This window comes from Lissotriton vulgaris, chromosome 9 (genome assembly GCF_964263255.1).
Source record: "Lissotriton vulgaris chromosome 9, aLisVul1.2, whole genome shotgun sequence".
Taxonomy (NCBI): domain Eukaryota; kingdom Metazoa; phylum Chordata; class Amphibia; order Caudata; family Salamandridae; genus Lissotriton; species Lissotriton vulgaris.
The window spans coordinates 943647225-943671708 of record NC_141697.1 but is presented as its reverse complement, the minus strand read 5'-3'; the positions used below and the strand labels follow the sequence as shown (position 1 = coordinate 943671708).

General features: G+C 47.6%; 1 protein-coding gene and 1 pseudogene across 1 annotated transcript in view; both read left to right on the top strand.

Moving 5' to 3' along the window:
• LOC147692587 (RNA-binding protein 6-like) overlaps window positions 1–24484 on the top strand; it is a 1208024-nt gene that overhangs the window by 1080290 nt on the left and 103250 nt on the right. The window lies entirely within an intron of this gene.
• On the top strand, window positions 10200–12794 carry LOC147692588 (uncharacterized; annotated as a pseudogene).

Here is a 24484-nt window from a genome sequence, read left to right as displayed (position 1 = left end):
GGAATGTAAGAGGCATGGGGTCGATCCACAAAAGGCATAGGGTAAGAGCTCAGCTAAACAGGAGACGAACACAGATAGCATATTTGCAAGAAACACACCTGAATAGGGCGGAAGGAGAGAAACTAGCCGGCAAATGGAAGGGCCAACTGTATGCCACAGAATGCTCAGCATTCTCGAGGGGGGGCGGCTATCTGGATCAGGAATAATGTGCCGTTTACACTGGTGGAAAAGCGGGTGGACAAGAATGGGCGATATGTATTTATACGGGGAACACTGGATGGCACATGTATAGTACTGGGCAGTATATACACCCCCAATTCAGAGCAATCGAGGTTCTTCAATGACATTAGTGGAGTACTGTCGGACTGGGTGGGACAACATTGGGTGATAGGAGGGGACTGCAACGCGGTTCTAGACACTACACTAGACAGGTCACACACGCCACTACATGCAACGGAAAGTAGGAAACAGGCCGAGGCGCTGGCACACTGGACAAGCAGGCATGCACTGGCATCCCCGCCTGCTTATCCCCGAACTTTACGCTCCTGGGAGATTTAAATCTTCACTTCGATGATCCCTCTAGCAAGCCAGCTGCGGATCTTAAAGCAGACTTGGCCTCCATTAGTCTCGAACTATCAAGCAATCTACCCACTCATGTCAAAGGAAATCTGTTGGACCCCGTATTCTCCAACAAGAGACTCACAACTCAATCCCCCATCCCTCTTCCCTGGTCAGACCACTTCTTAGTCCCTTTCAAATTACATCTCTCGATTAAGGCTCCCAATAGACATCCGCCCCAACCCCCATCTCGTCCATGGAAAAATCTGGACATAAACTCCTGGGCCCAAGCCTTATCCTCCACTATACCTATACTTGACCCAGATCCCTCTAGAGCTGATGTCCAACTACAGGAGTGGATCAACCAATCCCTAGACACCACCCTGCCACTCAAACACCTCCCCAGCATCAAGAAAACGGCTAAATCACCATGGTTCACCCAGGAACTACGAAACCAAAAAAAGAGATGCAAAAAACTTGAGCGCATATGGAGAAAAAACTGGACGACGGAATGCAAAAAAGAGTACAGAGCCGCCATCAAGCTCTACAAAAATTCTATAAAAAATACACAGGCTACCTTCTTTGAAGGAAAGATAGCAGCAGCAGCAAACTCTGCGAAGGAAACTTACCGCATTGTACGTCTCCTCACAAAAATTCAAGACCCCCTACCCCCTCCGGACCCAGAGGGCGCCAGATGCAATCAGATGGCCGAATTTTTCTCCTCAAAAATCGAGAAAATTCTGACCTCACTCCCGGTCCCTACTTCCCCACAATCTGCTACTTCTCCACCCCCCCTTCCAGAGGCTCCATGCTTACGAGCCTTTACTCACATTACCACTGAGACTTTTTTAGCTACATTACAATCTGTAAAAAGTGGTTCCCCGTCAGACCCAGCTCCCATCAGTAAGTTAAAACTGGTAGCCCCCACGGTAGCCCCACCCATCACTAACCTCATTAATGCCTCCTTTAAAAAGGGCTCTGTTCTGGCCAACTGGAAGAAAGCTACTGTCAAAGCTCTCCTGAAAAAACCCCACCTAGATCCCACGGATCCTTCTAACTTCAGACCCATCTCGCTCCTCCCTGGGATCAGCAAAGTGGCCGAACGTATCGCAAACCAGCAACTTTCCAATTTTCTGGAGACGAATCATCTACTACGTCACTCTCAGACCGGTTTCAGACCGGGCAAGGTACCGACACCGCCCTGCTGGCTGTGGTCGAAGAGGCGAGATGCATCATAGACGCAGTGATCCTCCTCGATCTGAGCGCCGCCTTCGACACGGTGGACCACGCTATACTTGTTCACCGGCTAAGTCTGGTTGGAATCGCCGACTCTACCCTTGCCTGGATTAAATCCTTCCTGGGGGAAAGATCCTTTCAAGTGTCAGATGGCACCACCACGTCCAAGGCCCGGCCCCTGCAGCGTGGGGTCCCTCAGGGCTCCTCCCTGAGCCCCACACTTTTTAACGTCTATATGTCCCCTCTTGAGGACATTGTCACTCCCTTCGGCATCAAAACAGTAATGTACGCCGACGACACACAGCTGGTGGTCTCCATCAACCAATCAAGTACTAGCCTAGACAACCTGGCCATGTGTCTAGAAAGGGTCTCCCAATGGATGTGTGAATCCCGACTAAAACTAAATGGAGATAAATCGGAGATTCTTCTCCTGGGTAATCTGAACAAGCTCCCCACAAACCTTTCCTGGCCACCTTGCATGGGAACTCACCCAACCCCCAAAACCGTGGTCAAAAGTCTCGGCATTTGGCTGGACCAGGACCTTAATTTTAAAACCCAGGCCAGAAAAACCTCAGGTACTTGTTTTGGCCTCATCCGTATGTCCCGAAGGATTCTCCACCTGATCCCCTTCCAGTCTAGGAAGCTGCTGATGCAGGGGCTGGTGAACTCCAGATTGGACTATGGTAACGTCTTGTATCTGGGAGCCCCAGCATCAGTCGTTCAGAGACTACAGGTGGCTCAGAACGCGGCAGCCAGAATCCTAACGGGAACCAAAGCAAGATGCTCGGCGAAACCAGCTCTCAAAAGCCTTCACTGGCTCCCAGTGAAGGAGCGAATTACCTTAAAAACCCTGTGCATCTCCCACAAGATAATGCACGACAAAGGCCCCCAATTCTCAGATCCCTGATGAAACCCCATCAGTCCATCAAAAATATAAGATCGGACTCTCTCGCCCTTGCCAGCATCCCAATAATAAGAAAGTCTAGATCCGGCGGCCGCCTGTTTTCCTACAACGCACCAAAACTATGGAACACCCTCCCACTGGCCATGAGGAGAGAACACAACCTCCTCACCTTTCGGAAACAATTAAAAACCTGGCTCTTCCCTTAATTCCTTCTCTCTTACTGTCCCTCTCCCTCTCTGGAATACAAGGTCTTGTTAGCGCTGGGATGCCCAAGGGTAGCTACGCGCTTTATAAATCCCAACTCAAACTCAAACAAGCGGATGGGACCTGGACGATGCATGGAGGGCCCTACACACAAACAGTAGGGAATACACATTTTACTCCCCGCCGCATAGGTTGCACACCAGGATTCACCAAATATTTTGCTCTAGGACACCGCGAGGGTCGATCACCTCAGTATTACATATGGGTAAGACACTGTCGGACCATAACCCGGTGGAACTGTTTTTACAACGGGGGAGGATACTCGCTCCAATCCCGACTTGGCGTCTTTCGCCAGATGTACTAGAGGACCTAGTGTTCAAATCCTCACTGTTAGATGCCTGCACGAAGTACTTCACAGAGAACGAAAACACTGCCAGCAGCAGGCAAATAGAGTGGGACGCCTTCAAGGCACCTCTGCGAGGAGTGGCAATGGGCACTAAAGTGGGAGTGAAACGCCAAGTACTGGAGAAGTTGAGGGCAGTAGAGGGAAGCTTAGGGGTACTGGAAGGCGAGGCGGCGGGTACTGACGGAAACCTCACACAGTTGCAGGAGGCTCATATCCAACATGCAGAATTTCTGGAAGAGCTACGGTTAATAGATCATAGGGAATACACGAATAGGATGCATACGCTGACAAAGCGGGTGCACTGCTGGCACGCATGACGCGCAATGCTCCAGACAATGTCCCTATAACCGAGGTGTATGACCAGGCTGGAGATACAGTGCGGTCCCAATTAGATATAAATGATACCTTCCGGACATATTACGCGGACCTGTACGGCCTGCACGCGCCGCTCTCAGAGCCAGAGTTTGAGTCCTTCCTGGCTGACACTTGTATACCACAGCTGACAGATACACAACAACAGGTTCTCGCTAAGCCCATCACTCTGGCAAAAGTTAGGCAGGCCATAAAAGCACTACCGGGGAACAAAGCACCGGGCTCGGATGGGCTACCGGCGGAATTCTACTTGACTTATATTGACATCCTGGCCCCTCGCCTCCTAGCGCTTTACAAAGGCGCGCTGGAAAATGGTGAACTACCTGAATCGACGCTACAGGCACTAATAGTATCACTGTTAAAGCCAGAGAGAGAAGCGTTACAAGTAGAGAATTACAGAACCCTATCGCTATTAAACACAGATTACAAAATACTCCGCAAAATATTGGCAACCCGGCTGTCACAATATATTCCAGATATGATACACCCAGACCAATGCGGATTTGTACCAGGCTGGAGCACCGCATTGAACCTGAGGAGACTAAGCCAACTAATGGCCCGGGGGAGGAAGGGGAGAATAATGAAGGGTGTATATTTCTGGACCTTAAGCAGGCCTTTGATTCCCTAAAATGGGAATATATGCTGACTGTATTGTGCAAATTCGACATTCCGCAGGCATACACAAAATGGATCGCTTTACTATACCACAAACCCACAGCGCGCGTTAGGACTAATAGATGCATCTCCGCCCAACTCGCAATTGCAAAGGGGAAGCGGCAGGGCTGCCCGTTATTACCTTTACTATTTATAATAGCTCTGGAGCCCCTGATGATAAAAATCCGCACACTGGCGGATACCATGGGGATCGTTCGACTTAATACCCACCATATCATTTCTGCATATGCAGACGATATCTTGCTATTCCTTTGCGACATAACAAACCCACTGGAGCCGATATCGGAGGTGTTTGAGGTGTTTCGAGAGACATCGGGCTTCGCTATTAACGCATCCAAATCATACGGGTATAGTTTTCACAGGCCCATGACAGTCACGTACATACAATTTGCACCCTACCAATTCCAAGTAGCGCCAGTAACATTCAAATACTTGGGTATTCAAATATACAGGGAAGCACGGGATCTATTGGAGGGCAACCTGGGTAAGGCTCTTAATGGGCTAAAGCCACAAGTACGATTTTGGAACACCTTACCAATATCGGTTGCAGGCAGAGTAGTGATCTCGAAAATGGTGGTCCTGCCTAGACTGATATATTACTTCACAAACGTGCCTGTGCTGGTGCCCATGGCTCTTTTTAAACAATTACACACGCTGCTAATGGAATTGGTGTGGGGTACGGGCAGGAGACGTATAAGTTTAGCCAAACTGCAACTGCCAACAGATGGTGGAGGTATGGGAGTTCCTGATCTGATAGCATATGGCTACGCCTGCCAGCTTCAATGGTTAGCTGACTGGCTGGCAGGTCGTAACTTGCATGAATTAAACATGTCGGAGGCGGATAGGAATGGAGGTTGCATACACCGACTGTTGCTCCCAAAAGCAAAAATAACAGCATCACCCCCCCCATCCCCCCCCCCTGCTTAAGCTTGCGATACAGCAGTGGAGGGCAGCACTCAGGTACACTGGCAGTCAACAGGCTTACGCACCCACGATACCCCTCCTGGGCATCCCCATAGGAACTGGCACGCTCACAGAACGTAAACTGAATTCATGGCACGAGGTTGGGGTGACACAAGTGGGGGACTTCTTCTCGGAGGGTAAACTCCTTGCGCCTGCAGAATTTATGCAATTACACCAGACGCCACGATCGATGTTTCTATTACATGCACAAGTCACACACTACATCTCTACACACTAGGGGAGAGAAGGCACGGAACCGGAAACGACGGCCCTGCTCACCATGCAATATCTCATGGGATCGGGCAGCCATTTAACAAAGTGGCTCACTAGGGGTATCAGAGCGAGTAAAGCGGTTCTGCTACAGCCACTTTGTACACGTTGGGAGGGTGACACAGGCGGAGACATTGATGATAAGGGCTTTGAAAGGATACTAAAGTTCCCCAAGAAAGTGTCACGCAACCCTAAGTTCAAATTCATACAACTCATGATCGTCCATAGAGCATACTTAACCCCACACAGAATACACACAATGTTCCCTGAGTCCTCCAACCAATGCCCCAGATGCCACTGGGATGACGCGGGTATGCTAAACATGTTCTTTGGCTGCCCTACGTTCGGACATTACTGGGCCACAATCCACCACATCCTGGCGGAGGTTGCCCCAGGAAGACCATACGACTCAACACTATACAACATGCTGGGGCTGGGGCACAAAGAAAGGAAGAGGAGTGTAGCAACTAGGTTTGTAGACCTGGCGTTATTATTAGCAAAGCGGGCGATAGCAATGAAATGGAAGTCAGTGAAACCGCCGAGTGTGGAGTCATGGAGTAGCGAGGTATTGAGATGGGGTAAGGCAGAGGGCCAAGAGCTACAAAGAGAGGAGAGAAGAGGTCTACGCAAACACCCAATCTCCATAGAATGGAACTTAATGGTAGAGGAGTTTGATACGTGCGCGAAGGAATGCACCGAGTGACTACCTATGCCAATAGTGGACAGGTTGGTGGGCTGACAAGGGCAGGGGAAGGCCCCCAATTGGGGTGCCGACCACGCTATGATAAGGGCCGCACACACGTTGTACAGGTTGCAGAATTGGAACACATCATAATTGGTAGTAGCATTGAAATATGAGAATGGTACGACGGTTGGCCATTATATTACGGAATATAAAAGAACGGGCATTGCTCGCGAGAAAAGGACTCTATACCATGTATACGGGTGGGGGGGAGTTTGGTTGAAGCAAAATTGAAACAAAAGTAAATATGTGGTAATATTAAATGTCATGGGGGGGAACAGCACTAACAAAGTAAACGGAAAAAGTGGTAATATTGATGTGAAAATGTTGATGACACCGCACAATATTCTGTAAATAAGAGGCGACGAAATGATTGTAAATGTAATGGTGACCTTGCTATGACAAAAAGCATATTTAAAAAAAAGAAAAATGTGCTGGAATGAATGGACATTCTAGCACCAGCCACCGCATGTCTTCTGCCTTATGTTTAAGAGTAAAGAAGTGACTCGTGAGACACGTGGATTGTTTGTTGCAACGTATGGTGCTTTTATGCTCGCTGATCCTCAATTTGATTTTGCGTGTGGTGTAACCGATGTATCTCGGCGAACAAGGACAGGTTATCATATAAATGACTCTGTCTGAGTTGCAGTTGGTATGAGTCTTCAGAATCCAAGGCTTCCCTGTGCCTATGTCTACACATTCTGTTTTTCGGGTTTGTGGACAAACACTACAGGATCCACAGGGATAGTGACCGCAGACCATAGGGAGATTCCATAGTGTCACACAAGGGATGGACCTTGCACCAAATGGTGGTCGACAACGTCCCAAAGAAGAAAAGCAAAACAAAGACAATTCCGGACCCAACCACTGGAGTGGAGGAATACTGCACAGCATGTGACTACAGGAAACTCTTCGAGCTGCAAAACTACTCCTACTCGCAAGTGACCATTTCGTTCCATTTTGTTTTAAAACACACCAAGAAGGATTACTGCTTTTACAGCACTGTTATTCCCATACAATCTGTTAAGCAGTGTTTAATTCTACTCCTTCAGAGGAGGAACTTAAGGAAAAAATATGCAGTATGACTCCGCTATGATGCCATAGAAGGGTAATGATGATGTCCATTCAGTAATTGACTTTTGTGTTTTTAACCCCTTGGCCGCGGCGATAATTCCGCCTGCGGCGCTGAGGGGGTGGGGGGGCGTGCAGCGCTGCCATGCTTGTGACGGAACCACTCCGTCACGAGCCACGGGCCGCGCTCTCCTTGTGATGGAGTGGTTCCGTCACGGCTCCGCCCGCTCAATAGAACGCGCAGCGCATGTACGGAATTGATGCTGCGCTGGCGCGGCGGCCGGACCGTGACGGAACCACTCCGTCATTAGCACGGCGCGTCTGTGGCTGGTGACAGTGGTTCCGTCACCAGCACGCAAAGGGTTAATGTGTGTGATCTGTTTGTAATTTGCTTTTAACATGTGCTTTTATGGTCTTTTTTTGACCAAATAAAGATTATTTGACTTGACTAGGCACTATGAGCAAAAATGTCAGTGCCTTAGTGGTTACTTCAGCCATGTTGACCAATTCCATAGCAATTTTGCATTTTTTCAACACACAGTAATGGCAAGAGGTAACTCCTTTCCTCAGTAAGCTGCCTGAAGAGCAGAAGAACCAGGCATTGACAATCGCCGAAGGAGAGCAGATGTCTCCTTGGATGCAGCCTCTACCATTTTGGGAGCTGGCCTAGGTCCAACTTCTTCAAAACTGCAAATGACTGAAAATTAGATCTTCCAGACCAGAGGAACAATCGCCTATCCACGTTTTTCAAGTTGATGGCGTGAATCATTGTTCTTCAACAAAGGCCGTTCTACTCCACTTCTGCAGATCCTTCATCAGACAAAGAAGAGAACATCATCAGCCTGGCCAATTGTATAATCACCAGGCAGGGTGATGCATATAAAGTTCAAGGTATCCCTGGTCTGCATGTCTTCTTTTAGTATCCTCATACAATAGTGTTGACTCAGAATAAATCCCAAGCAGAAATGTGATTACTGCTGGTTTAATGGATGGCTCTTCATAATGTTAATTGTTGCTTGTTTTTCCCCGCCATGATGTCTTCCTAGGGTCAATGGTCCCATGCAGAACAGGCTGTTAACGAAAGGGTACTTAGACACAGGGCTGTTCAAGCTAGTTCAAGCCTTCATTGCTACACTCTTCTTAAGAGCTTTTAAGACTGCAAAATACACATCAGGAGTTGAGTTGCATTTTATCTTAACTGTACTGCTCCAATGGCCTTCATGCACTGGCATGTGCTACAGTGAAAAATACTAGAAAAAACAATGTTGTTGAAGATCTTTTGTGCAGTGGATATCTCCAACAGCCACAGATGGATCATCCATAGATGGATCAGTTCCCAAAAATGTTCGGAAAAAGGAAGTTGGCATCCATCCACTTGGCGATGGATGATATACACCCCTTGAACTATTTCTGGTGAACGTCTTGTCCCTATCAAGATGAATGGTTAGATGTCATCAGGCAATGCTAAGAAGCTGAAGCCAAAATAACGTATCCAGGCAGTAAGGGGGCCCATAGAGATGCTTTTCAAACTCGTACCTACAGCTTCGATTTGTGGCACGCCTCAGAGCAACATTAATTTTGGATTACTAGGAGCAGAAAAATGCCTGAAAACAGTGACCAAGGAAGAACCCTATCCATTCTCGGACCTCGACTTGCACCGCGCCTCCACAAAGACCCTAAAGAGTCAGGGATAAGAGACCCCCCATCCTTGTCCAGCTTAACACTACGGTGACCAGCAGAGCCTCCGTTTCTTGGTGCAGTGCTTTGTAGAGCATGTACCACAGATGAGCAACAAATGGGTAGGTTTCCTAAGCAGACCCAATCAAACTTTCATCAGCTGTTCAAAATTAGTGCTTAGCAGTGCACCATCATTGTACTGTAAATAGGTCCACGTTTCGGTCGGACTTGTCAATATAGCAGTCTATATGATTCAAGTTGCACTATCTTCTATTAATTAGGTACCATGGGCATATATTTCACAACTGCCCTGCCTCCCTGCAGCTGACTCATTTGCTGCTAAGGGCTTAAAATTCAGATCTTTTGATCTGCTGGAGGGTTGCAGGAATATACAAAGAGAAGTCAGAACATATACACTACTCAAGTTAAAGAGATTCTTCATCTGAATGCAGTTGACTGCCTTGGAACTACTTTCTGTGAATCCTCTGTGATAAATGTTACAACTGCAAATTACACAAATGCTTCCTTTAGAATGTGCCTTCAACAGATTATCAACCTCACTGTGAGATCCCTGAATTGCTCAATAAAGTGGAAAGGTTAAGACCCTCACCCCACAGAGACTTCCAAAGCTCACATTTTCAGAGCAACTCAAGAGAAGGAAGAAAGAAGATAAAAAAAACTGGAGGAGTTGTGAAGGACAAGGTTTCTGCTCCTCCCGTTTTTGTGAGGTCCTTTCTGTTCGAGCATGTGGGCTGCTGAATTCATATCTATAGCATAGATCGCCGCCTAGTGTTGGGTCCGGATGATTGCACCTTGTTGTCCTGGAAGAGTCTTCGAAGTATCACGAGATAGGTGGCTCCTCCCCTGGACTACAGTGCGCATGGGCATCGACTCCATCCTTAGATTGTTTTTTTCCGCCATTGGGTTCGGATGTAATTTCGTTTTCTCCAGATCGGAATCGACATAGACTTTCTCGAGGCCCGAATGCCTTTTTCGCATCGTCGGTATTGTTTGCGTTCGGTGCCCGGTTCTGTTCCGGCTCTGTTCGAGTCGGATATCCAGGGAGTCGTGTGACTCTTCGGTGATCGAGGCCCGGTCGGCGCAGCAAGACTTTCGACGACATGGAACGGAGTCCATTCAAGAACTGTCCTGTGTGTGGATCTAAGTATCCCCACATTGACGTCCACCCTGTGTGCAACAAGTGCCTGTCGCCGGACCACGACGAAGCCAGCTGTCTGGCCTGTTCCAGGTTTCGTTCGAAGAAAACGATTCGGCGCGTGGCGCGCCTTCAGGCCCGGCGCTCGGCCCCGGCACCAGCGGACATCTTCGACGACGAGGAGGCAGACGAACAAGAGGTTCTGCTGCAGATTTCACCTCCATCGGTGGACATCGAATTCGACTACGATGACTATGTCGAAGGTCAACGCGTGGAAGAAGTCGTTGACGAGGTAGGGGACGACAATGAGGCCTATGGGGCCATGGAAGATAGCTCAGAGGAAGAGCTATGCCCGTTCGAACAATTACAAAGGCTCAGGTCGAGGGATCGCCACACGGCCTTACCCAAGACCTTCTTCCTGTATCCACGGCCCCGCCTTCTGGCCCGGCTACGGACACTTCGGCGGAGCCGCCATTGTCGAACACGAAACCGAAAGTGAAACCATCGGTGTCGACGAAGACATTGGTCGAGACGCCATCGAAACCGAAGACGTCTGCCCCCCTGTCGACGCCATCAGCTTCCGCTGTGTCGGGGCCCTCTACGCCAAAGGGTACCATCGACCCGGTCAAGTCGGTCAAAGGCGTCGGACCTAAGGTGGTCAAAGTCGTTGCCCCACAGTCCAAGAAGGGCGTGGAGTCGGATTCACGCAAGGGCGTCGAGCCGAAGCAAAAAAAGGGCGTTGAGCCGAAGTCAAGCAAGGGCGTCGAGCCAAAGTCTGGAGTCCCAAATACGGTGGTCCAGGCTGCCGCTCCGACACCGCCGGCGTCGAAGTCTGCTGCCGCGGCCACAGATCGTAGCGCACCGAAGAAGGATGCTCCCACGCCTGGCACGGAGACGCCGTTGTCATCGTCGCTCGAGTCTCCCGATGTTGGTGGCCCGAGGTCGGCAGTCAGGTCGACAAAACCGTCCGCTTCCTTTACGAAGCATGTCTCGGACTCCCTTATGCGAATCAGGGACAAGACTTCGGCGGCGGCACCGAAGACGCCTTCCACCCCTAAGGGACCTGTCCCGACGCCAAAACCATCGACGCCACTCGTCTTCACGTTGCCGCCAAAGGTGGCGCCCAAGGCCTTCGCCCCGAAATCGGTGCCCGAAGTCTCTGCGGGGTCGAAGCCCACTCCCCCGGCTGGGAGCTTGCAGCATCATCAGCTATTGCAAGAGGAGCAGTCAGAGCATTTCATCGATGCCGACACCGGGAAGCTTATGCTTTTCAAACGGAAAATCACGGCTTCGCAGCCTTTCGGGTCGTATACAATTCCTATGAAGCGCAAAAGGCCTGATTCAGATTCACCAGCTTTGGTCGAACCTCTAATTCCTCTCACTCCAAGAATTGCAACACTCTCAACCACTTATTCTGATGGTGAGGATGCTGGGGATGTGGATGAAGAATACAATTTTCCACACGACACGGAGCCTCATGAACAGCAGGACTCGTGGGTGGACTCAGGTGCCCAAGGGGATCAGCACACCGCCCATGACCCTCAGGCGTACAGCGTCAAAACGTCTCCCACTGAGGATTCTGCGGCATTTCATGCCTTAATTGAAAGGGCAGCTGCAAACCACAACGTTGCAATGCATGCTGACCCTGTGGAAGTGGACTTCCTTTTTGACACTTTCTCAACTGCCGAAAAGACTGTAAAGACTCTTCCGATGCTAAAGGGGGTCCTTAAACATGCTGCTGACATTTTTAAGGAACCCACACGGTCAAGGGTAGTCAACCCTAGAATTGAGAAGAAATACAGACCGGCAACTGGGGATCCTACTACATCAGGGGCCAGTTGCCGTTGGACTCTCTAGTAGTCTCTAATGCCCGCAAGAGGGCGAATTTGCAGACCACTGGTGAAGCTCCTCCCCCAGACAGAGAATCTAAAGTGCTTGAGGCATCAGGGAAGAGAGTAGCAGCTCAGGCGGCCAATATCTGGCGTATCTCTAACACGCAGGCACTCTTGGCACGATACGACAGGGCACACTACGACACGCTAGAGACACTATTGCAGCATCTGCCAGACCAATATAAAGAGGCGGGGGAGATGCTTATCCAGGAAGGGAAACTCCTACCTAACGCTTCCATTAAGTGCGCTCTGGATGTTGCTGACACCGCAGCCAGGGCCATCAACACCAGTGTGATGTTGAGACGTCAGGCATGGCTCAGAATCTACGGGTTCAAGCCGGAGATCCAAACCACCATCCTCAACCAGCCTGTGAACCCTGATAGGTTATTTTGTCCAGAGGTGGATACCACCCTAGAAAAATAAAGGATACCGAGACTGCCAAGTCCATGGGTGCGCTCCAGTCCCAACAGTTTCGGGGCAGCACTTTTCGTCGCTCAGGCACTAGAGGTGTTTCCAGAGGCCATATGTCCCAGCAAACGCAGTACACCAAAGGCGGAGCGCAGTCATCTTACGCCAAGCAGGGTAGAGGAGGCTATCGAGGCAACAGTACCAAGGGCAGAGGCCTTGGAAACAACAACTCCCGTTCCTCTGCCGCCAGCAAACAGTGACGCCCTGTCACTGCCCCCCGACCATACAACACCTGTCGGGGAGCGACTCCAGCAGTTTCTGCCAGTCTGGAAATCCATCACCACAGACAGGTGGGTCAGGAAACTTGTCCAGTTCGGTTATTGTCTGGAGTTAACATCCACTCCTCCAAACATACCACCAAGCCAACGTCCTATGTCCGCCGAGCATTTGCACTTATTGCAGCAGGAGGTACTTGTCATGCTGCAAAAAGGGGCAATCGAGCTCGTGCCAGTGGGGGAAGAAGGCACAGGCGTATACTCCCTGTACTTCTTGATTCCAAAGAAGGACGGGTCCCTCAGACCCATACTGGACCTCAGACCCCTGAACCAATATATTCTCTCAGAACACTTTCATATGCTGACGCTGCAGCAAGTTCTCCCGCTGCTCAATCAGGGGGACTTCCTCTTAACCTTAGATCTCAAGGATGCGTATTTTCACATTCCACTTCATCCATCACACAGAAAATACCTCAGGTTAACCAGTCAAGGTCAGCATTACCAGTTCAAGGTCCTGCCTTTTGGGGTGACCACAGCGCCCAGGGTGTTCACGAAATGACTGGCAACAGTGGCTGCACCTCGGTGGGCGGAACGTTCACGTTTACCCTTATCTGGACGACTGGCTTGTTCAGGCGAAGTCGGCCCAGCAGTGTGCAGCCAGCATGTCCCATACCATTCACCTCCTTCACGATCTGGGGTTCTTGCTGAATTATCCGAAGTCGCACCTTCAGCCAGCTCATGTGCGGCAGTATCTGGATGCGACGATCGATACTCTGGCAGCCACAGCTCAGCCAAATTCAGTAACAATATGCAACATGCAGTCGTTGATCCAGAAGTTCAGACCGCACCACTCGCTTCCGGCGAGGGTGTTCATGCAGTTGATAGGCATGATGGCCTCCTGCATCTTCATAGTCCCGCACGCGAGGCTCCATATGCGTCCGCTCCAAGAATGCTTGGCTCGTCAGTGGACTCCGGCTCAAGGGCAGTTACGCGACCTAGTGTTGGTGACCGGTCGGGCATTCAGCTCTCTGCATTGGTGGAATCCACACAACCTTTGCAAGGGCCGACCGTTCCAGGAGCCTGTGCCGCAAATTATCCTGACGACGGACGCGTCTCTCCAGGGTTGGGGAGCTCATGTGCTCGACTACACAGTGCAGGGACTGTGGACAACGCAGCAAAGGAAGATGCACATCAACTTCCTAGAACTGATGGTGATCTTCATGGCACTGAAGGCGTTCAAAGTACATCTGTGCAACAAGGTCGTGTTGATCCGGACGGACAACATGACAGCCATGTACTACATTCAAAAGCAGGGGGGTACACACTCTCCACAGTTGTCTCATCTGGCTTAGAGCATGTGGAAGTGGGCCAGTCAGAGGAACTTCTTCCTCATGGCGGAACACCTCCCGGGCAAGGACAATCAGATGGCAGATCTGCTCAGCAGGTACAGCCACCAAATGCACGAGTGGGAGATACATCCATCAGTACTCCACCCGTACTTCCAGCAGTGGGGTCATCCAGAGATAGACCTGTTTGCCACAAACGCAAACGCAAAATGCCAAAGCTTCGCCAGCAGATTTCCACATCCACAGTCGCTGGGCAATGGGATATGGATGAACTGATCAGGCAGATTTGCGTACGCTTTTCCCCCAGCGCCTCTCATACCGCTGGTGGCAAGGAAGCTGAAGCAACGCTCGATGACTCTCATCCTGGTTGCTCCAACGTGGGCACGCCAACCATGGTACACCATGTTTCAAGAACTCTCCGTGGTACCGCATCAAAGGCTGCACCCACGCTTTTGACGCAGAGCCATGGCGACATTCAGCACCCAGATGCGCAACAGCTCAACCTGGCGATCTGGCTCCTGAGGTCTTAGAGTTTGGCTACCTTAACTTGCCTCCCGACTGCATGGATATCATACGGGAGGCCAGAAAGCCCACTACCAGAGCATGCTATGCAGCTAAATGGAAGCGGTTTGTCATTTACTGTGCCGACCACAACATCAACCCGCTAGATGCATCCACCCACAACATCATCTGTTATTTGTTGCATCTTTACAAATGCAATCTGGCGTATGCTTCCATTCGGATACACTTATCCGCCATAGCGGCTTATCTCCAGAACAGGCAGCATCTCTCCGTTTTCAGGGTGCCTGCCATTAAAGCCTTTCTAGAAGGACTGAAACGGGTCATCCCTCCCAGGACCCCGCCAGCTCCAGTATGGAACCTTAATGTGGTTGTCACCAGGCTGATGGGCCCACCTTTCGAGCCTCTGCATTCCTGCGAGGTTCAGTTCCTGACATGGAAAGTGGCTTTTCTAATAGCCATTACTTCCCTGTGGAGTGTTAGTGAGCTGCAGGCGCTCACCATACAAGAGCCATTCATTCAGATTCACTCCAACAGGGTGGTGCTGCGCACTAACCCTAAATTTCTTCCTAAAGTGGTTTCCCAGTTCCATGTCAATCAGACTATTGAACTGCCTGTGTTCTTTCAAAACCCCGAGACGGTGGCAGAAAGAATGCTCCACACTCTCGATGTCAAACGTGCTTTGATGTACTACATCGATAGGACCAAAGATTTTAGAAAGACTCAACAACTCTTTGTTGCCTTTTCAGCCCAACACAAAGGCAACCCTATTTCCAAAGCAGGTATAGCCAGGTGGATCGTTAAGTGTATTCAAATTTGCTATCAGAAGGCTAAGCGCACCTTAACGGTCCCCCCTAGAGCCCACTCCACTCGCAAGCTGGGGGCCTCCATGGCTTTCCTTGGTAATATCCCTTTGGAAGACATTTGCAGAGCAGCCACATGGGTTACCCCACACACATTTACTAAAGGCTGTTCTAAAGACACTTTTTCAGACTTCTGCAGCTGGCACAGGCAGCCGCCGTTAATGGAGGGACTGCTATGTATTCTATGCTATAGATATGAATTCAGCAGCCCACATGCCTCGAACTGAATATGCTACTTACCAGTATGCATCTGTTCTTGGCATGTAGGGCTGCTGACATTCATATCGCCCGCCTTCCTCCCCGGCGCCTGTAGCGGCTGCAGACTTTGTTATGTTTACTCTTAGCATGGCCATCGCTTACGCTGTTACTCTCCATCTTTGCCACAATGGCTAAAAGCAATCTGGGGATGGAGTTGATGCCCATGCGCACTGTAGTCCAGGGGAGGAGCCACCTATCTCGTGATACTTCGAAGACTCTTCCAGGACAACAAGGTGCAATCATCCGGACCCAACACTAGGCGGCGATCTATGCTATAGATATGAATGTCAGCAGCCCTACATGCCAAGAACAGATGCATACTGGTAAGTAGCATATTCATTCTTCCAAGCTTGACAGGGAAAGCATGTGAATGTTTGAAGGATGAAAAATGGATAACTGTAATTACAGGTAAATGTATTTCAAAATCATGAACTAAAGAAGAGCATAGCTATCATCACAAAATATCGCCATTTCTTAAGCTCTTTTTTAATATTGTCCTTGTTTCTTGGAAAGACCTGATTTACCACTTACTGAGGTACCATATACCAGTTGGTTTTGCTCAATATCCCTACATCTTGTTGTCCTCTTATCATAACTCATGGGAACCTCTTTTACACATTGTTGTGACATCTGAAACTCACCCTTCAGCTGTTAAACCCATAGTTCAACGGAAATGCAACCACATTCTGTATGCAGGTTTTCTGCTCATATCTATTAGCTACCAGAATGGTGGATTGCTATCTGTTCTATTCTTATCACAAAGAGTGTGTGTGCAAAGCATGAGCAAGATGGTTTGGTTCTCTCCTCAGAAGCCAACTCATGATATTTCGAGCTACAGCCCTCTCACTGTGAGCTTGGAGAGGTCTAACAAGATGGTCAATAAATGTTTGTTAATGTTTAGGACACTCCAGAGATGGAGTGGAGTAGAGATGATCTACTTTTACCATAGGCGGGTCTGTGCGCTTCTACATTTTGTGGTACCTTATACTGGATCAGTGTTCAGTTTGTTGCCATCCCACACCCACGGTGGCGCAGAGTTCATCCTCTACAGACCTGTCAGCAACAGTTAGCTCTTTTTTTTAAAACAAATCTGTTTATGCTAGACTTAATCTTAAGTGCTCATAGAGGAAACACATGCTGAAGGCGCAGGCTGCTCAGAGTGTTGTACAACCTGCACCAAAAATCCCTTAGTCGGGCTCAGTTCCAAAACCTTTTACAATGTGTAAACTTTGCCATGCCTTGTGCATAGCTGAGTATCCTATTATTAAGGAAGTTCCTTATGATAGGCAGAGAAACCGGAGTGGATTTCAGCTACAGGCTTATATGGAAATCCTGAGTTAAATGTTACCTCTCTGTCTTCCAGGTTTCCTCTCTGTGTACTTCTGGTTCACCGCAAGGTGTGAGGGGAATCTTCCCCACCTCCAATTTTGTTTATGCCCAATCTTATACTGTATGAATAAAAGAAATTTCTTTAAAAAAAAAAAAATCACAATTATTTTATTAGGCTATGATATCAGCGTGAGGCAATAATGTCACTTATAATATAGCTTACACATGAAATTCATTATATACATACCTATATAATATTACAAACTCATATCACATACGAAAACGAACCACCCCCAAGAACAATCGTTTATAAGCAAAGCAGTACAATAGTACAAAAAAAAGAGTAAATAGAGTGTGCAATCAGAGACTAACGGGTATGATAGACATACATAGAATACTAACGACACAGAGAGTATATCAATCATTGATTTCCACTTTCATCATTCACATAGTCTGGTTTGGCTCCCCATACCTTTAACCCCAAGTTTCTTCTCCGAGAACACTGAACGGAATACAGATTGTGCTCTAAACTGAAAAATGCTAAAAACCTTGCCTTCCTCATTTCTGAAGCCATGCTGACGTGATGCAAAGCCGTGCTACAGCGGTTGCAATAAAAATAATATATCCAACCTTTGAAGTGCCACGATTAGCCAATGGTTCTTCTGCCAAGCCTTACAGCATGGATATCAGGGTTAGCTTGATTTCTACCCCAGTTACGGAAGTTAAGAAATGTTCTGTCCCCAACAGAGGGGGGTGCAATTTGGTACATGCATAAAAAATATGAAGACTGCCAGCTGCCTCAGTTCCACACCGAAAGCATTTACTGTCTTTAGCACCACCCCACTTTAGCATCTTCAGGGGGGTATCATACAGATTGAAGATGGGTTTAGAATGCTGGCACATAAGACTTAATGGAATCAATATTTCCCCTGCAATACTAATCGATCTCTGTATCAGACCCTCGCCGTGCCCCAACCTCTCATTCCATTTCTTATCCTGCTCTTCCAGATCATCCCCTTGCAATTCAACCAGGTTCCCATAGAGACATCTATTTTTTGTCTAGTTTTAATAACTTTGATTATATCCTTTTTCTCTATATCAACCGGCTGCATTTTCTTCTTATCTAGAACATCTCTGTTTGACAATCCATACCTTTCCCTCAACTGAGGAAAGGTACACAGCTTGCCCTTATCATAAAAATCACCAATAGTCAAAATCCCTTTTAATTTCCACCGTCCCATGATCGTATCCCAGAAAATGGGTGGTAATAGTTGTTTCGCATCAATAAGAGTGTAATAATTAATTTTCCAGAATTTCAAATACTTGCAAACCTGCTTCCAGGTTTTAAAGGCTGCTCCTAATTCCTTAAACCCAGTCTTTTTGTAGTAGCTTGGCTCGATTACCTTTAAAAGGCACCTCTTAGCTTCTGTCCATAACAGCATATGGAAAGTAGAGGGAGCATCAGCTGAGTTGTTCCCCTTTTCTCCTGTTATAAAAATGTTTATATTCTGAAGAAGGGATGCATAATAGTACAACACAAAGTTAGGGACTGCCCAGCCTTCTCGGGATCGGGGAAGAGTCATATACTTCATCGCTCTCCGAGCTTGTTTCTGACCCCACATGAACCATCCACAAATGGATTGTAACTTTCGCAGCTGTATTCTGGTAAGCTCTAGCGGAACTGATCTGAAAAAATACAGCACCTTAGGCAAGAGATTCATCTTCAGTACTTTACAGTGTCCAATGAGTGAGAGATGTAAACACTCAATTCTCCCCAGTTCTTTCTCAATTCCAGCTAGTAATTGGTCCCAGTTTGCAGTAACTAACTCATCTAGTGATGCTTTAATTGTAATACCTAAATAGACTTCCTCCTGGACAACTCTCGGATCATTAAAAACAGCCTCATTTGTACATACAATCTGTGTTTTGCCAGTGTTCAATTTATACCCTGAAATTGATCCAAATGAGGCTGCCAACCATTTGTACATACAATCTGTGTTTTGCCAGTGTTCAATTTATACCCTGAAATTGATCCAAATGAGGCTGCCAACCATTCTATCGCGGGCATTGCTGTAGCAGGTGTTGGAATGACAATTGCCACATCGTCCACGTAAACCAAGACTTTTTTTCCTGCTGAATCTGTATAGGCTGTATAACCATATTCTGTTCTATTAGAACCAGCAAAGGATTAATATAAAGTGCAAATAATAAAGGTGAACATGGACAGCCTTGCCGAGTTCCACGGGTTATGCAAACAGGTTCAGATTCCATCCCCATCACACAAATCACACTCCCAAGCGATGCGGTCAAACGCATTCTCTGCATAAAGAAGTAACAGTCCAAGTGGAGCCTGATGGACTTTTGCTTTATCAAACATGGGTCACCACCCGACTGATATGATTGACCGTGCCTCTTCCCGGGATAAAGCCATGCAGGCGTGTTGAGACCAGAGGGGTTATTACCCGAGATAGCTGTACTGCAAGAACTTTGGCATAAATCTTGCCGTCACTGTTTAAAAGGGAAATAAGCCTATAAAAGCCAGGAAGAGTTTGTGGTTTGTCCTGTTTCTTAAAAACAATGATGTTAGCAGTATCCCAGGATGCTAGGGCCTGTCCTTGTTAAGCAGCTTTAAAGACTGTCAACATTTCTGTTTTAATTTAAGGGTAAAGACCTTATAAAATTCTAACTGAAGCGCATCAGGACCAGCTGCTTTACCCATTGCTAATGCATTAATAGCATTCTCAATCTCCTCCTGAGTTATAGGCTTCTCTAACTCTGCTGTATCTTCCCTGCTCAGTGTCTGGTTAAATCCATCTTGTGGTAAGCATAGAGCTGCATTTCCAACAGGTCTATCCTCCTCTGTTCTTGATAAAAAGATCTAAGAGCTGCTAAAATCTCTGTGGGTCTGTTAACTAATTTCCCAGTCAAATTTTCTATTTCCACAACGCCACGTTCAGTCTCCCTGTTTCTAATTCGTTTAGCTAGGCATCTCCCAGCCGTCTCCCCGAATTCATAACATTCTCTCCTATAGGTGAGATATTTGCAAGCAATGTCTTTGTACAATAATAGGTTAATCTACGCCTTACTGTGAGCTACATTAGTTTGTGCCACAGAGCTTGATGTCTTTTGAATTACACATTGGGTCAGGCCACTTTCAGCCCGCCTGAGCTCATCATAAAGGCCCTGGTAAAGGATATTTTGCTGTTTTTGTTAATATATACAGAAGCTCAGTATCCCCCCCCCCCTTCCTGAAGCCTGCTTTCAGTGTGTCCCATACTACAGCGGGCGAAGCCTTATTCCTGTTTATCTCTGGAAAATTCCTAATCCAATCCCTCATATGAAGCACAAACATCTTATTTGCCAATAATTTCCGATCAAAAGTCAAGCGCCTCTGTGGCCTGAATAAGTTTTGAATTGGTGGGTCCATCACCACAGGGCTGTGATCCGAAGTAAGTCTAGGAAATATTTGAATTCCAACCATGGCAGCCTGCCCTCTGGAGACAAAGAAGTAGTCCAGTCTCACACATTTATTATGGAGGCAGGAGAAATATGTAAATCCTGGATCAGGATGCCTATTTATAAACCATAGCTCTTCTAGCCCATGCTCTAGTACTAGCTTTTGTAAAGCCTTAAACACTTTAGGTTTCCTCCCCTGATAAACTCCATTATAAGTTTGTAATTCTGGTCCAGCTAGATGTATGTTAAAATCTCCGCAGAGTATTAATGGAGTTGCCTATGGCGCTAGCTTAATATTAAGCAATTCTAAAATCTGTGCCTCGTCCCTATTTGACCCATACACTAAGCAAATGATAAATTTCCATCCTTCCACAGCACATTCAGCTATAGCCCACCGGACATATTTATCTGCCAGAACCCTTCCCACCAGCCATATATAAGATTTGGCTAGTATAGCCACACCCCTAGTTATAGTGCTATGTTGCGTACAGACTACTACTGTATATCCCAGCTCAGCCAAAACTCTTCGGATCTCCGATGGAACATGTGTTTCCTGAAGGCACACTACATCAGGAGAGAAGCTTCTCAATTCCCGCGCTACTCGCTGTCTCTTAACCCTATCATTTAAACCAAACACATTAAATGTGCACACCGGTAGTCTCTCTGTCCTCATTCTACCCTCCATCTTCTCATGGCATACTGCTCCTGATTAGACATGTCCATTTTCAGTAAACATTGCTTGTCACATCTCCACCATGGCCTCCTTTTTTTTCCCTCCCCAAGCGCACCCACCCCCCATCCGGTGCTCCCCAGCCTCCTTCCCCCACCCCCCTCTCCACCCACAAACAAGGCCCCCGACCCTTAAGAACCCTCACCCCCAAAATAAAGCATAAGGACTCCAGGTCCCTGGTTATGGTGGAAATCTGACAATGCCCCCCCTCATTGCTACTCCCCCCCCACCATTGCATCTTCCCCCCCACCATTGCATCAAAGACCAAACTGTATATCTGCTAAGCAAACAGAAAAATAAACCATCTCATTACGTATTCCGACCTGACAGATCTACATTCTATATTGAGTGTAAATACTCCTTGGCAAGAATTTCAGAAGTGAAAAAATGTGTTTGAGCTTTGCAGAATACTTTCAATTTGGCCGGGTTAAGCAGAAAAACCTGTGCTGCTTTGTCCTGAAACATAGCGGTACAAAAGGCATTAATTGCCGCAAGCGCCAGCTCTTCTCTACTGTCGCTTGAAAAAAATCAGGCCTAACAAAAAAATTAAGTCTCCTTTACAATCCTTTTTTTGTCTGGTTGTGCTAGGTCATAACTAGCTTCATGTGCCAAGAAATTATTCAAACAGATTAATGTAGCTCTTGGTCTACTTACTTATTGTCCTGTTCTGTTTTGCTGCTTAAAGGGAAATCTCTGCACCCTTTGCACATCTACATTCCAGTTCCATTGTGTGAGTTCGGGGAATGCCTCTGTAAAGAGCTCTACAATAAATTTTTGGACATCTGTTTCCTCCGCCCCCTCGGGGATACCCAAGACTCTCAAATTATTCCTTCTTAGTTGGTTCTCCATGTCCGTTAATTTCCAGGCAATGTCATCTTTCTGTGATTTTTAAGAGTCTATAAGAGTCCTTTGGGCACTGAGTTTGTCTTCCAGTGTAGAGATCCTAGTTTCTGCTTCCCCAATGCTTGTTGCAAATTCTGTGCAAGATTTAGTCACTCTCCGGATGGAGTTCTGTAGTTTTCTATATGCACCTTGGGTTCTTGGACTCTCTGCCCGCGTCTCTTCACTATGTGCCATGATACTTTTATAAATAATAGGGAGCAACATTTTCTCTGTTGTTTCCACTCACCCAGCCAATGGATTGTCAACAGCTATATTATCAACACCTCCAAAATTGGGTGAGAAGGAGTAGTCCCATACCAGGGAGCCCAGGGCCCCTTTGGAATCTGTCAAATATGTCATTCCAGTGTCTTTCTTCTTTCAAACAGTTAGCGAGCTAGTTAAGTGTCTGCCTCTTGCGGCTCTAGTGACCTCCTCCTCGGGATGAGTATTACTTATATCACTGCTATCGCTCTGAGTGAGTTCTTCTCCTGTCCAGTATTTCATACCCCCCAAGCTCTCATCACTTGACGAATTCGAGGGGTCTGACTTTGAGAAAAACGTATCCCCAGAATCCACCTCTTTCAAGGAGCCCCTGATATCAATGTTACCATCTTGGCCCTCCCTTATCCCAGTCGGGCTATCTAATTTTCCTTTATTCCCCTTAGGGGTTCTCCCTGCAGTCTCTTTCCCTGCCTTAGATGCTGCTGGTTCCTCTTTCTCCATACGAGGGTTTACTAATACAACCCCCCAAGAACTCTGCCATGCAGGATTCCCTTGGCAGGGATTCCAGCAGTGTCTCCCCATCTTTAACTATAGACTTCACTTTGCTCACCTCTTTGCCACCGAGTGTTTCTGATGCAATGGGCGGTTGTAATACGTCTATGTCCAGCAGGGGGCTCACACTGCCAGCAGCAGAGTCTGCCTGAGCCATGGTTGCCTGCATCTTCTTGGCCGTCTGTACTTGAAAAATTGCCGTGAGCGTTTTCCGGCCGCGCACAGAAGAGCTGGTCTTTTGTATCTCTCCTCCAGCAGCCCCTGCCACGACTATGGTTTCCTTTCCTGCGCCTGGCCCGCAGCTACGGCCGCGACCGGGAAAGCAGCAGCCTCAGAAAAACAAACTGCCTTGTGCGAAATGCCACTCGCGGTTCGTGGCGTTCCAGCAAGAGTCTCCACAGCATCCTAGGAGCACCGCCAAACGAGCAGCCCTCACCGTCAGGACGGAATATTAGCAGGTAGGTGGGGGGGGGAGTAGCTCAGGGCGAGAGTCCGCTCACTCGACCGCACTCACGGCCGCCATTTTGCCCCCCAGAAATAGACATATTAATAATGTATTAAGTTTATTACTTTTTTTATAAAGCTTGTTTTTGGTAGTGGGTTGTTATTTTCTCTTTGTACTTGGTTTTTCCATGTCCTGCTCCAATATCACTTTTTCTTTGGGGAAAACCTTACTCCTATTTCACCCTACTTCAATGCCACCAGAGGTTCCATGGAGAAATTATGCCCCCACTGTATTCAGCATAAGGTCTCTCATTGGTGACATGCTTATCATCATTGCATATTTGCAATGGGTGCATTGCAATGCCATTTAGGAACTGCAGGCCAGCACCTGCATCTAAGCACACCACTTTTTTGTGCGGAAGGGGAAGGCAAGCTTTAATATTTTTCCACTGCACTGGTACTGCGTACAGTATTAAAGGAAATTGTATACCAATCAGAAAGATGTGATTACAAATCCACTTAAACATAGATATCCTTGAGTCCTACAACAGTGGACCCTTCAAAGCTCCTATAGCTTGAATTATTCCTCAATGTTAGGCTGGAAACCTTTAGTAGTCAGAGATGACAAAGCATTGTTCAATACAACAATTAACATTGAGAACAACTGATACCCAATCATAGTCCACAGTAAGGCCCTCCACCTCATTATATGACCACAAAGCCCAGCCAGTCAGGTGGCTTTGGGTTCAAACCCTCCTCCGAGGCTACAACTGCCAGATTTACTACTGCATGGTATCGGGCAACAGGGAAGCCTCAGGGCTGTTCTCAACTACTCTTCAGCTGACCTTTTGTTCTAATCCCCTCACTTCATGTGAATATACAAAGTTCATCCCTTCACTTACAAGGAGCAAGTACACATTTTGTGAATTTTTCTGATTGAAACAATCGCTAAACCCTCATATTTCAAAGACTCTCTTCAAGTAATGTGTGGCCAGGAAGATCTATGCTGATGACCCTCAGCCAAAATGTATTTTCTGTCTGCATAAACCTGGTCATAAGCCTGAAGAGTGCAAC